The sequence below is a fragment of the Stenella coeruleoalba genome (genome assembly GCF_951394435.1).
Source record: "Stenella coeruleoalba genome assembly, contig: scaffold_166, whole genome shotgun sequence".
Taxonomy (NCBI): domain Eukaryota; kingdom Metazoa; phylum Chordata; class Mammalia; order Artiodactyla; family Delphinidae; genus Stenella; species Stenella coeruleoalba.
The window spans coordinates 56046-69757 of NW_027646175.1; the positions used below are offsets into that span (position 1 = coordinate 56046).

The 13712-nt window shown below is 44.0% G+C and overlaps 1 long non-coding RNA gene across 5 annotated transcripts in view; it reads right to left on the bottom strand.

The window, feature by feature from the left end:
- The window catches only part of LOC307181287, a 405967-nt gene that overhangs the window by 16321 nt on the left and 375934 nt on the right, over window positions 1-13712 (bottom strand). For 4 of the 5 annotated variants that reach the window (XR_013826324.1, XR_013826325.1, XR_013826326.1 and 1 more), the window contains 2 exons: window positions 10527-10608; window positions 4213-4294 (listed from right to left, as the gene is read on the bottom strand). The exons of the other annotated variant lie outside the window; for it this stretch is intronic. This is a non-coding gene — a long non-coding RNA (uncharacterized lncRNA). The remainder of the gene's footprint in view (window positions 1-4212; window positions 4295-10526; window positions 10609-13712) is intronic. 5 annotated transcript variants of the gene reach the window in all.

Sequence of the window (13712 nt, forward strand, 5' to 3'; positions counted from 1 at the left end):
GTTTCAACTACCCAGGTTTTAGGTATTCTTCCTTCAGGTAAAACATGCATGTGGAACCCAGAGTATGATCAACCATGAGATCGGGAGACGTGTTCAAATATGTCTCAGTTTTCCTCCCCTGGTACTCGGGTGCAACATTCCAGACGCTTTACTAACACTGTCCCCACTTGGAGAGTCAGCGCCTTTAACCTCCTGTTTGGCCCAGTTTGCAATTTCTGCGGAAGATGAACAGGAATAGCGAGAACCAATGAGAGGCTAGCTGGAGGTGTCTGGACGGGCAAATTTAACTCTCATTTCCCACCAGGAAGAGGAAATAACCAAAGGTTCAGCATGCCGTGCCAGAACCAGATTAGGGCCTGAAGACATCCTGCGGTGTTGCGGCCAGGTCACAAGAAAGCGAGTTGAAGAAAGGATCTCAGGGGCACTGTAATTCACAAACCTGCAGAGTTATAAATGACAGCTATCGTCCAAAAATAGACTGAAGTAAGGCTGCCAAGAGGACTTGAAAGCGGGGCAGAATTGCAGGAAACCGATTTCAGGAGGTAGACTGGAATTGCATTGAAAGCATAGGAAAAGAGGCAGAACGTCCACAATGATGCACTTGGCCAAAAAGGGCGTATGCGTTTTTTCCTGAATATATTCAGGAAAAAACGCATACGCCCTTTTTGGCCAACCAAGCAAGCTTGCAAACGAAATCTGCACTACAATGAAGTCTCACTTCCCCCCGGTCAAAAGGGCCATCTGAAAAAAGTGTAAAATCCAGAAAGGCAGGACAGGCCATGGAGAACTGGGAGCCTTGTTATGCTGATGGGCGGGATGTAAATTGCAAACAACCACTCGGGAGAAGTGTATGGTGTTTCCTGAAACATCTAAAAAACAAAGCAACAGAGCCTAGGGCACTTCCACTTATGGTCCTATAGCTTAGGGAAATTAAAATCAAAAAGACACAGCCACCCCAAAGTTTGGATCGGCTCTGTTTACAAGAACCTCGTTTACAGTACAAGTTCAACATCGCAGAAAGTGAAAAATGGATAAAGAAGTTGTGGTATTTACTTACAAAGCAATATCACTCAGCAATGAAATCTGTGTCATCAGGCCCTTAGCAGCACAATGAGTGGATTCAGGTATGATGATTCTAACTGAAATAAGTCACACAGAAAAAGAAACATCAGAAGATATCAGTAATACACGGAATGGAAACTTGGCTACACAGGAACTGAATTACAGAACAGAACAGTGTCTCAAATTTAGAAAACCAACTTATGCTTGCTTAAGGGGAAAGGTGAGTTGGGGTGCTGCATAAAACCAGAGATTGAAATGAGCACAGATAAAGTTCCTTAAGCCAAATATGGAATAGACAAGAGCTACTCCTTGCTCAATGAAATGGACTCAACACCCCATATTAAACGCCTAAGAATGTACCTGACTAGTAAGTATCTTAAAACCTATGGATTGCTATGTCTCCGAAAGAGAATCAAGCATGTGTACAGGGGCATAAACGCAGCAGTGATAGGATTGGAGAGGTTCGGTGAGCATATGAAGACCCTTTGAAGTCATATAGCATGGTAACCATTACACGGGTCTCAACTCTCCAGGATTTAGGTATTCTTCCTTCAGCTAAAACATGCATGTGGAACCCAGAGTATGATCAACCATGTGAACGGGAGACGTGTTCAAATATATCTCAGTTTTCCTCCCCTGGTACTCGGGTGCAACATTCCAGACGCTTTACTAACACTCTCCCGACTTGGAGAGTCAGTCCCTTTAACCTCCTGTTTGGCCCAGTTTGCAATTTCTGTGGAAGATGAACAGGAATAGCGAGAACCAATGAGAGACTAGCTGGAGGTGTCTGCACGGGCAAATTTACCTCTTATTTCCCACCAGGAAGAGGAATTAACCAAAGGCTCAGCATGCCGGTCCGGAACCAGATTAGGCCCTGAAGCCATCCTGCGGTGTTGCGGCCAGGTCACAAGAAAGCGAGTTGAAGAAAGGAGCTCAGGGGCACTGTAATTCACAAACCTGCAGAGTTATAAATGACAGCTATCGTCCAAAAATAGACTGAAGTAAGGCTGCCAAGAGGACTTGAAAGCGGGGCAGAATTGCAGGAAACCGATTTCAGGAGGTAGACTGGAATTGCATTGAAAGCATAGGAAAAGAGGCAGAACGTCCACAATGATGCACTTGGCCAAAAAGGGCGTATGCGTTTTTTCCTGAATATATTCAGGAAAAAACGCATAAGCCCTTTTTGGCCAACCAAGCAAGCTTGCAAAGGAAATCTGCACTACAATGAATTCTCACTTTCCCCCGGTCAAAAGGGCCATCTGAAAAAAGTGTAAAATCCAGAAAGGCAGGACAGGCCATGGAGTACTGGGAGCCTTGTTATGCTGATGGGCGGGATGTAAATTGCCAACAGACACTTGGGAGTAGTGTATGGTGTTTCCTGAAACATCTAAGAAACAAAGCAACAGAGCCTAGGGCACTTCCACTTATGGTCCTATAGCTTAGGGAAATTAAAATCAAAAAGACACAGCCACCCCAAAGTTTGCAACGGCTCTGTTTACAAGAACCTCGTTTACAGTACAAGTTCAACATCGCAGAAAGTGAAAAATGGATAAAGAAGTTGTGGTATTCACCTACAAAGCAATATCACTCAGCAATGAAATCTATGTCATCAGGCCCTTAGCAGCACAATGAGTGGATTCAGGTATGATGATTGTAACTGAAATAAGTCACACAGAAAAAGAAACATCATAAGATATCAGTAATACACGGAATGTAAACTTGGCTACACAGGAACTGAATTACAGAACAGAACAGGGTCTCAAATTTAGAAAACCAACTTATGCTTGCTTAAGGGGAAAGGTGAGTTGGGGTGCTGCATAAAACCAGAGATTGAAATGAGCACAGATAAAGTTCCTTAAGCCAAATATGGAATAGACAAGAGCTACTCCTTGCTCAACGAAAAGGACTCAACACCGCATATTAAACGCCTAAGAATGTACCTGACTAGTAAGTATCTTAAAACCTATGGATTGCTATGTCTCCGAAAGAGAATCAAGCATGTGTACAGGGGCATAAACCCAGCAGTGATAGGATTGGAGAGGTTCGGTGAGCAAATGAAGACCCTTTGAAGTCATATTGCATGGTACCCATTCCACGGGTTTCAACTACCCAGGTTTAAGGTATTCTTCCTTCAGCTAAAACATGCATGTGGAACCTAGATTATGATCTACCATGTGATGGGGAGACGTGTTCAAATATGTCTCAGTTTTCGTACCCTGGTACTCGGGTGCAACATTCCAGACGCTTTACTAACACTCTCCCGACTTGGAGAGTCAGTCCCTTTAACCTCCTGTTTGGCCCAGTTTGCAATTTCTGCGGAAGATGAACAGGAATAGCGAGAACCAATGAGAGGCTAGCTGGAGGTATCTGGACTGGCAAATTTAACTCTCATTTCCCACCAGGAAGAGGAATTAACCAAAGGCTCAGCGTGCCGTGCCGGATCCAGATTAGGGCCTGAAGCCATCCTGCGGTGTTGCGGCCAGCTCACAAGAAAGCGAGTTGAAGAAAGGAGCTCAGGGGCACTGTAATTCACAAACCTGCAGAGTTATAAATGACAGCTATCGTCCAAAAATAGACTGAAGTAAGGCTGCCAAGAGGACTTGAAAACGGGGCAGAATTGCAGGAAACCGATTTCAGGAGGTAGACTGGAATTGCATTGAAAGCATAGGAAAAGAGGCAGAACGTCCACAATGATGCACTTGGCCAAAAAGGGCGTATGCGTTTTTTCCTGAATATATTCAGGAAAAAACGCATACGCCCGTTTTGGCCAACCAAGCAAGCTTGCAAAGGAAATCTCACTACAATGAAGTCTCACTTCCCCCTGGTCAAAAGGGCCATCTGAAAAAAGTGTAAAATCCAGAAAGGCAGGACAGGCCATGGAGAACTGGGAGCCTTGTTATGCTGATGGGCGGGATGTAAATTGCCAACAACCACTCGGGAGAAGTGTATGGTGTTTCCTGAAACATCTAAAAAACAAAGCAACATAGCCTAGGGCACTTCCACTTATGGTCCTATAGCTTAGGTAATTTAAAATCAAAAAGACACAGCCACCCCAAAGTTTGGAACGGCTCTGTTTACAAGAACCTCGTTTACAGTACAAGGTCAACATCGCAGAAAGTGAAAAATGGATAAAGAAGTTGTGGTATTTACTTAAAAAGCAATATCACTCAGCAATGAAATCTGTGTCATCAGGCCCTTAGCAGCACAATGAGTGGATTCAGGTATGATGATTCTAACTGAAATAAGTCACACAGAAAAAGAAACATCATAAGATATCAGTAATACACGGAATGTAAACTTGGCTACACAGGAACTGAATTACAGAACAGAACAGGGTCTCAAATTTCGAAAACCAACTTATGCTTGCTTAAGGGGAAAGGTGAGTTGGGGTGCTGCATAAAACCAGAGATTGAAATGAGCACAGATAAAGTTCCTTAAGCCAAATATGGAATAGACAAGAGCTACTCCTTGCTCAACGAAATGGACTCAACACCGCATATTAAACGCCTAAGAATGTACCTGACTAGTAAGTATCTTAAAACCTATGGATTGCTATGTCTCCGAAAGAGAATCAAGCATGTGTACAGGGGCATAAACGCAGCAGTGATAGGATTGGAGAGGTTCGGTGAGCAAATGAAGACCCTTTGAAGTCATATTGCATGGTACCCATTCCACGGGTTTCAACTACCCAGGTTTTAGGTATTCTTCCTTCAGCTAAAACATGCATGTGGAACCCAAGTATGATCAACCATGTGATCGGGAGACGTGTTCAAATATGTCTCAGTTTTCTTCCCCTGGTACTCGGGTGCAACATTCCAGACGCTTTACTAACACTCTCCCGACTTGGAGAGTCAGTCCCTTTAACCTCCTGTTTGGCCCAGTTTGCAATTTCTGCGGAAGATGAACAGGAATAGCGAGAACCAATGAGAGGCTAGCTGGAGGTGTCTGGACGGGCAAATTTAACTCTCATTTCCCACCAGGAAGAGGAAATAACCAAAGGCTCAGCATGCCGTGCCAGAACCAGATTAGGGCCTGAAGACATCCTGCGGTGTTGCGGCCAGGTCACAAGAAAGCGAGTTGAAGAAAGGAGCTCAGGGGCACTGTAATTCACAAACCTGCAGAGTTATAAATGACAGCTATCGTCCAAAAATAGACTGAAGTAAGGCTGCCAAGAGGACTTGAAAGCGGGGCAGAATTGCAGGAAACCGATTTCAGGAGGTAGACTGGAATTGCACTGAAGGCATAGGAAAAGAGGCAGAACGTCCACAATGATGCACTTGGCCAAAAAGGGCGTATGAGTTTTTTCCTGAATATATTCAGGAAAAAACGCATACGCCCTTTTTGGCCAACCAAGCAAGCTTACAAAGGAAATCTGCACTACAATGAAGTCTCACTTCCCCCCGGTCAAAAGGGCCATCTGAAAAAAGTGTAAAATCCAGAAAGGCAGGACAGGCCATGGAGAACTGGGAGCCTTGTTATGCTGATGGGCGGGATGTAAATTGCCAACAACCACTCGGGAGAAGTGTATGGTGTTTCCTGAAACATCTAAAAAACAAAGCAACAGAGCCTAGGGCACTTCCACTTATGGTCCTATAGCTTAGGGAATTTAAAATCAAAAAGACACAGCCACCCCAAAGTTTGGAACGGCTCTGTTTACAAGAACCTCGTTTACAGTACAAGTTCAACATCGCAGAAAGTGAAAAATGGATAAAGAAGTTGTGGTATTTACTTACAAAGCAATATCACTCAGCAATGAAATCTGTGTCATCAGGCCCTTAGCAGCACAATGAGTGGATTCAGGTATGATGATTCTAACTGAAATAAGTCACACAGAAAAAGAAACATCATAAGATATCAGTAATACACGGAATGTAAACTTGGCTACACAGGAACTGAATTACAGAACAGAACAGGGTCTCAAATTTCGAAAACCAACTTATGCTTGCTTAAGGGTAAAGGTGAGTTGGGGTGCTGCATAAAACCAGAGATTGAAATGAGCACAGATAAAGTTCCTTAAGCCAAATATGGAATAGACAAGAGCTACTCCTTGCTCAACGAAATGGACTCAACACCGCATATTAAACGCCTAAGAATGTACCTGACTAGTAAGTATCTTAAAACCTATGGATTGCTATGTCTCCGAAAGAGAATCAAGCATGTGTACAGGGGCATAAACGCAGCAGTGATAGGATTGGAGAGGTTCGGTGAGCAAATGAAGACCCTTTGATGTCATATTGCATGGTACCCATTCCACGGGTTTCAACTACCCAGGTTTTAGGTATTCTTCCTTCAGCTAAAACATGCATGTGGAACCCAAGTATGATCAACCATGTGATCGGGAGACGTGTTCAAATATGTCTCAGTTTTCTTCCCCTGGTACTCGGGTGCAACATTCCAGACGCTTTACTAACACTCTCCCGACTTGGAGAGTCAGTCCCTTTAACCTCCTGTTTGGCCCAGTTTGCAATTTCTGCGGAAGATGAACAGGAATAGCGAGAACCAATGAGAGGCTAGCTGGAGGTGTCTGGACGGGCAAATTTAACTCTCATTTCCCACCAGGAAGAGGAAATAACCAAAGGCTCAGCATGCCGTGCCAGAACCAGATTAGGGCCTGAAGACATCCTGCGGTGTTGCGGCCAGGTCACAAGAAAGTGAGTTGAAGAAAGGAGCTCAGGGGCACTGTAATTCACAAACCTGCAGAGTTATAAATGACAGCTATCGTCCAAAAATAGACTGAAGTAAGGCTGCCAAGAGGACTTGAAAGCGGGGCAGAATTGCAGGAAACCGATTTCAGGAGGTAGACTGGAATTGCACTGAAGGCATAGGAAAAGAGGCAGAACGTCCACAATGATGCACTTGGCCAAAAAGGGCGTATGAGTTTTTTCCTGAATATATTCAGGAAAAAACGCATACGCCCTTTTTGGCCAACCAAGCAAGCTTACAAAGGAAATCTGCACTACAATGAAGTCTCACATCCCCCCGGTCAAAAGGGCCATCTGAAAAAAGTGTAAAATCCAGAAAGGCAGGACAGGCCATGGAGAACTGGGAGCCTTGTTATGCTGATGGGCGGGATTTAAATTGCAAACAACCACTCGGGAGAAGTGTATGGTGTTTCCTGAAACATCTAAAAAACAAAGCAACAGAGCCTAGGGCACTTCCACTTATGGTCCTATAGCTTAGGGAATTTAAAATCAAAAAGACACAGCCACCCCAAAGTTTGGAATGGCTCTGTTTACAAGAACCTCGTTTACAGTACAAGTTCAACATCGCAGAAAGTGAAAAATGGATAAAGAAGTTGTGGTATTTACTTACAAAGCAATATCACTCAGCAATGAAATCTGTGTCATCAGGCCCTTAGCAGCACAATGAGTGGATTCAGGTATGATGATTCTAACTGAAATAAGTCACACAGAAAAAGAAACATCATAAGATATCAGTAATACATGGAATGGAAACTTGGCTACACAGGAACTGAATTACAGAACAGAACAGGGTCTCAAATTTCGAAAACCAACTTATGCTTGCTTAAGGGGAAAGGTGAGTTGGGGTGCTGCATAAAACCAGAGATTGAAATGAGCACAGATAAAGTTCCTTAAGCCAAATATGGAATAGACAAGAGCTACTCCTTGCTCAACGAAATGGACTCAACACCGCATATTAAACGCCTAAGAATGTACCTGACTAGTAAGTATCTTAAAACCTATGGATTGCTATGTCTCCGAAAGAGAATCAAGCATGTGTACAGGGGCATAAACGCAGCAGTGATAGGATTGGAGAGGTTCGTGAGCAAATGAAGACCCTTTGAAGTCATATTGCATGGTACCCATTCCACGGGTTTCAACTACCCAGGTTTTAGGTATTCTTCCTTCAGCTAAAACATGCATGTGGAACCCAAGTATGATCAACCATGTGAACGGGAGACGTGTTCAAATATGTCTCAGATTTCTTCCCCTGTTACTCGGGTGCAACATTCCAGACGCTTTACTAACACTCTCCCGACTTGGAGAGTCAGTCCCTTTAACCTCCTGTTTGGCCCAGTTTGCAATTTCTGCGGAAGATGAACAGGAATAGCGAGAACCAATGAGAGGCTAGCTGGAGGTGTCTGGACGGGCAAATTCAACTCTCATTTCCCACCAGGAAGAGGAATTAACCAAAGGCTCAGCATGCCGTGCCGGAACCAGATTAGGGCCTGAAGCCATCCTGCGGTGTTGCGGCCAGGTCACAAGAAAGCGAGTTGAAGAAAGGAGCTCAGGGGCACTGTAATTCACAAACCTGCAGAGTTATAAATGACAGCTATCGTCCAAAAATAGACTGAAGTAAGGCTGCCAAGAGGACTTGAAAGCGGGGCAGAATTGCAGGAAACCGATTTCAGGAGGTAGACTGGAATTGCATTGAAAGCATAGGAAAAGAGGCAGAACGTCCACAATGATGCACTTGGCCAAAAAGGGCGTATGCGTTTTTTCCTGAATATATTCAGGAAAAAACGCATACGCCCTTTTTGGCCAACCAAGCAAGCTTGCAAAGGAAATCTGCACTACAATGAAGTCTCACTTCCCCCTGTTCAAAAGGGCCATCTGAAAAAAGTGTAAAATCCAGAAAGGCAGGACAGGCCATGGAGAACTGGGAGCCTTGTTATGCTGATGGGCGGGATGTAAATTGCCAACAACCACTCGGGAGAAGTGTATGGTGTTTCCTGAAACATCTAGAAAACAAAGCAACAGAGCCTAGGGCACTTCCACTTATGGTCCTATAGCTTAGGGAATTTAAAATCAAAAAGACACAGCCACCCCAAAGTTTGGAATGGCTCTGTTTACAAGAACCTCGTTTACAGTACAAGTTCAACATCGCAGAAAGTGAAAAATGGATAAAGAAGTTGTGGTATTTACTTACAAAGCAATATCACTCAGCAATGAAATCTGTGTCATCAGGCCCTTAGCAGCACAATGAGTGGATTCAGGTATGATGATTCTAACTGAAATAAGTCACACAGAAAAAGAAACATCATAAGATATCAGTAATACACGGAATGGAAACTTGGCTACACAGGAACTGAATTACAGAACAGAACAGGGTCTCAAATTTAGAAAACCAACTTATGCTTGCTTAAGGGGAAAGGTGAGTTGGGGTGCTGCATAAAACCAGAGATTGAAATGAGCACAGATAAAGTTCCTTAAGCCAAATATGGAATAGACAAGAGCTACTCCTTGCTCAACGAAATGGACTCAACACCGCATATTAAACGCCTAAGAATGTACCTGACTAGTAAGTATCTTAAAACCTATGGATTGCTATGTCTCCGAAAGAGAATCAAGCATGTGTACAGGGGCATAAACGCAGCAGTGATAGGATTGGAGAGGTTCGTGAGCAAATGAAGACCCTTTGAAGTCATATTGCATGGTACCCATTCCACGGGTTTCAACTACCCAGGTTTTAGGTATTCTTCCTTCAGCTAAAACATGCATGTGGAACCCAAGTATGATCAACCATGTGAACGGGAGACGTGTTCAAATATGTCTCAGATTTCTTCCCCTGTTACTCGGGTGCAACATTCCAGACGCTTTACTAACACTCTCCCGACTTGGAGAGTCAGTCCCTTTAACCTCCTGTTTGGCCCAGTTTGCAATTTCTGCGGAAGATGAACAGGAATACCGAGAACCAATGAGAGGCTAGCTGGAGGTGTCTGGACGGGCAAATTCAACTCTCATTTCCCACCAGGAAGAGGAATTAACCAAAGGCTCAGCATGCCGGGCCAGAACCAGATTAGGGCCTGAAGCCATCCTGCGGTGTTGCGGCCAGGTCACAAGAAAGCGAGTTGAAGAAAGGAGCTCAGGGGCACTGTAATTCACAAACCTGCAGAGTTATAAATGACAGCTATCGTCCAAAAATAGACTGAAGTAAGGCTGCCAAGAGGACTTGAAAGCGGGGCAGAATTGCAGGAAACCGATTTCAGGAGGTAGACTGGAATTGCATTGAAAGCATAGGAAAAGAGGCAGAACGTCCACAATGATGCACTTGGCCAAAAAGGGCGTATGCGTTTTTTCCTGAATATATTCAGGAAAAAACGCATACGCCCTTTTTGGCCAACCAAGCAAGCTTGCGAAGAAAATCTGCACTACAATGAAGTCTCACTTCCCCCTGTTCAAAAGGGCCATCTGAAAAAAGTGTAAAATCCAGAAAGGCAGGACAGGCCATGGAGAACTGGGAGCCTTGTTATGCTGATGGGCGGGATGTAAATTGCCAACAACCACTCGGGAGAAGTGTATGGTGTTTCCTGAAACATCTAAAAAACAAAGCAACAGAGCCTAGGGCACTTCCACTTATGGTCCTATAGCTTAGGGAATTTAAAATCAAAAAGACACAGCCACCCCAAAGTTTGGAACGGCTCTGTTTACAAGAACCTCGTTTACAGTACAAGTTCAACATCGCAGAAAGTGAAAAATGGATAAAGAAGTTGTGGTATTTACTTAAAAAGCAATATCACTCAGCAATGAAATCTGTGTCATCAGGCCCTTAGCAGCACAATGAGTGGATTCAGGTATGATGATTCTAACTGAAATAAGTCACACAGAAAAAGAAACATCATAAGATATCAGTAATACATGGAATGTAAACTTGGCTACACAGGAACTGAATTACAGAACAGAACAGGGTCTCAAATTTAGAAAACCAACTTATGCTTGCTTAAGGGGAAAGGTGAGTTGGGGTGCTGCATAAAACCAGAGATTGAAATGAGCACAGATAAAGTTCCTTAAGCCAAATATGGAATAGACAAGAGCTACTCCTTGCTCAACGAAAGGGACTCAACACCGCATATTAAACGCCTAAGAATGTACCTGACTAGTAAGTATCTTAAAACCTATGGATTGCTATGTCTCCGAAAGAGAATCAAGCATGTGTACAGGGGCATAAACGCAGCAGTGATAGGATTGGAGAGGTTCGGTGAGCAAATGAAGACCCTTTGAAGTCATATTGCATGGTACCCATTCCACGGGTTTCAACTACCCAGGTTTTAGGTATTCTTCCTTCAGCTAAAACATGCATGTGGAACCCAAGTATGATCAACCATGTGATCGGGAGACGTGTTCAAATATGTCTCAGTTTTCTTCCCCTGGTACTCGGGTGCAACATTCCAGACGCTTTACTAACACTCTCCCGACTTGGAGAGTCAGTCCCTTTAACCTCCTGTTTGGCCCAGTTTGCAATTTCTGCGGAAGATGAACAGGAATAGCGAGAACCAATGAGAGGCTAGCTGGAGGTTTCTGGACGGGCAAATTTAACTCTCATTTCCCACCAGGAAGAGGAAATAACCAAAGGCTCAGCATGCCGTGCCAGAACCAGATTAGGGCCTGAAGACATCCTGCGGTGTTGCGGCCAGGTCACAAGAAAGCGAGTTGAAGAAAGGAGCTCAGGGGCACTGTAATTCACAAACCTGCAGAGTTATAAATGACAGCTATCGTCCAAAAATAGACTGAAGTAAGGCTGCCAAGAGGACTTGAAAGCGGGGCAGAATTGCAGGAAACCGATTTCAGGAGGTAGACTGGAATTGCACTGAAGGCATAGGAAAAGAGGCAGAACGTCCACAATGATGCACTTGGCCAAAAAGGGCGTATGCGTTTTTTCCTGAATATATTCAGGAAAAAACGCATACGCCCTTTTTGGCCAACCAAGCAAGCTTACAAAGGAAATCTGCACTACAATGAAGTCTCACTTCCCCCCGGTCAAAAGGGCCATCTGAAAAAAGTGTAAAATCCAGAAAGGCAGGACAGGCCATGGAGAACTGGGAGCCTTGTTATGCTGATGGGCGGGATGTAAATTGCAAACAACCACTCGGGAGAAGTGTATGGTGTTTCCTGAAACATCTAAAAAACAAAGCAACAGAGCCTAGGGCACTTCCACTTATGGTCCTATAGCTTAGGGAATTTAAAATCAAAAAGACACAGCCACCCCAAAGTTTGGAATGGCTCTGTTTACAAGAACCTCGTTTACAGTACAAGTTCAACATCGCAGAAAGTGAAAAATGGATAAAGAAGTTGTGGTATTTACTTACAAAGCAATATCACTCAGCAATGAAATCTGTGTCATCAGGCCCTTAGCAGCACAATGAGTGGATTCAGGTATGATGATTCTAACTGAAATAAGTCACACAGAAAAAGAAACATCATAAGATATCAGTAATACACGGAATGGAAACTTGGCTACACAGGAACTGAATTACAGAACAGAACAGGGTCTCAAATTTAGAAAACCAACTTATGCTTGCTTAAGGGGAAAGGTGAGTTGGGGTGCTGCATAAAACCAGAGATTGAAATGAGCACAGATAAAGTTCCTTAAGCCAAATATGGAATAGACAAGAGCTACTCCTTGCTCAACGAAATGGACTCACCACCGCATATTAAACGCCTAAGAATGTACCTGACTAGTAAGTATCTTAAAACCTATGGATTGCTATGTCTCCGAAAGAGAATCAAGCATGTGTACAGGGGCATAAACGCAGCAGTGATAGGATTGGAGAGGTTCGTGAGCAAATGAAGACCCTTTGAAGTCATATTGCATGGTACCCATTCCACGGGTTTCAACTACCCAGGTTTTAGGTATTCTTCCTTCAGCTAAAACATGCATGTGGAACCCAAGTATGATCAACCATGTGAACGGGAGACGTGTTCAAATATGTCTCAGATTTCTTCCCCTGGTACTCGGGTGCAACATTCCAGACGCTTTACTAACACTCTCCCGACTTGGAGAGTCAGTCCCTTTAACCTCCTGTTTGGCCCAGTTTGCAATTTCTGCGGAAGATGAACAGGAATAGCGAGAACCAATGAGAGGCTAGCTGGAGGTGTCTGGACGGGCAAATTCAACTCTCATTTCCCACCAGGAAGAGGAATTAACCAAAGGCTCAGCATGCCGGGCCGGAACCAGATTAGGGCCTGAAGCCATCCTGCGGTGTTGCGGCCAGGTCACAAGAAAGCGAGTTGAAGAAAGGAGCTCAGGGGCACTGTAATTCACAAACCTGCAGAGTTATAAATGACAGCTATCGTCCAAAAATAGACTGAAGTAAGGCTGCCAAGAGGACTTGAAAGCGGGGCAGAATTGCAGGAAACCGATTTCAGGAGGTAGACTGGAATTGCATTGAAAGCATAGGAAAAGAGGCAGAACGTCCACAATGATGCACTTGGCCAAAAAGGGCGTATGCGTTTTTTCCTGAATATATTCAGGAAAAAACGCATACGCCCTTTTTGGCCAACCAAGCAAGCTTGCAAAGGAAATCTGCACTACAATGAAGTCTCACTTCCCCCTGTTCAAAAGGGCCATCTGAAAAAAGTGTAAAATCCAGAAAGGCAGGACAGGCCATGAAGAACTGGGAGCCTTGTTATGCTGATGGGCGGGATGTAAATTGCCAACAACCACTCGGGAGAAGTGTATGGTGTTTCCTGAAACATCTAAAAAACAAAGCAACAGAGCCTAGGGCACTTCCACTTATGGTCCTATAGCTTAGGGAATTTAAAATCAAAAAGACACAGCCACCCCAAAGTTTGGAACGGCTCTGTTTACAAGAACCTCGTTTACAGTACAAGTTCAACATCGCAGAAAGTGAAAAATGGATAAAGAAGTTGTGGTATTTACTTACAAAGCAATATCACTCAGCAATGAAA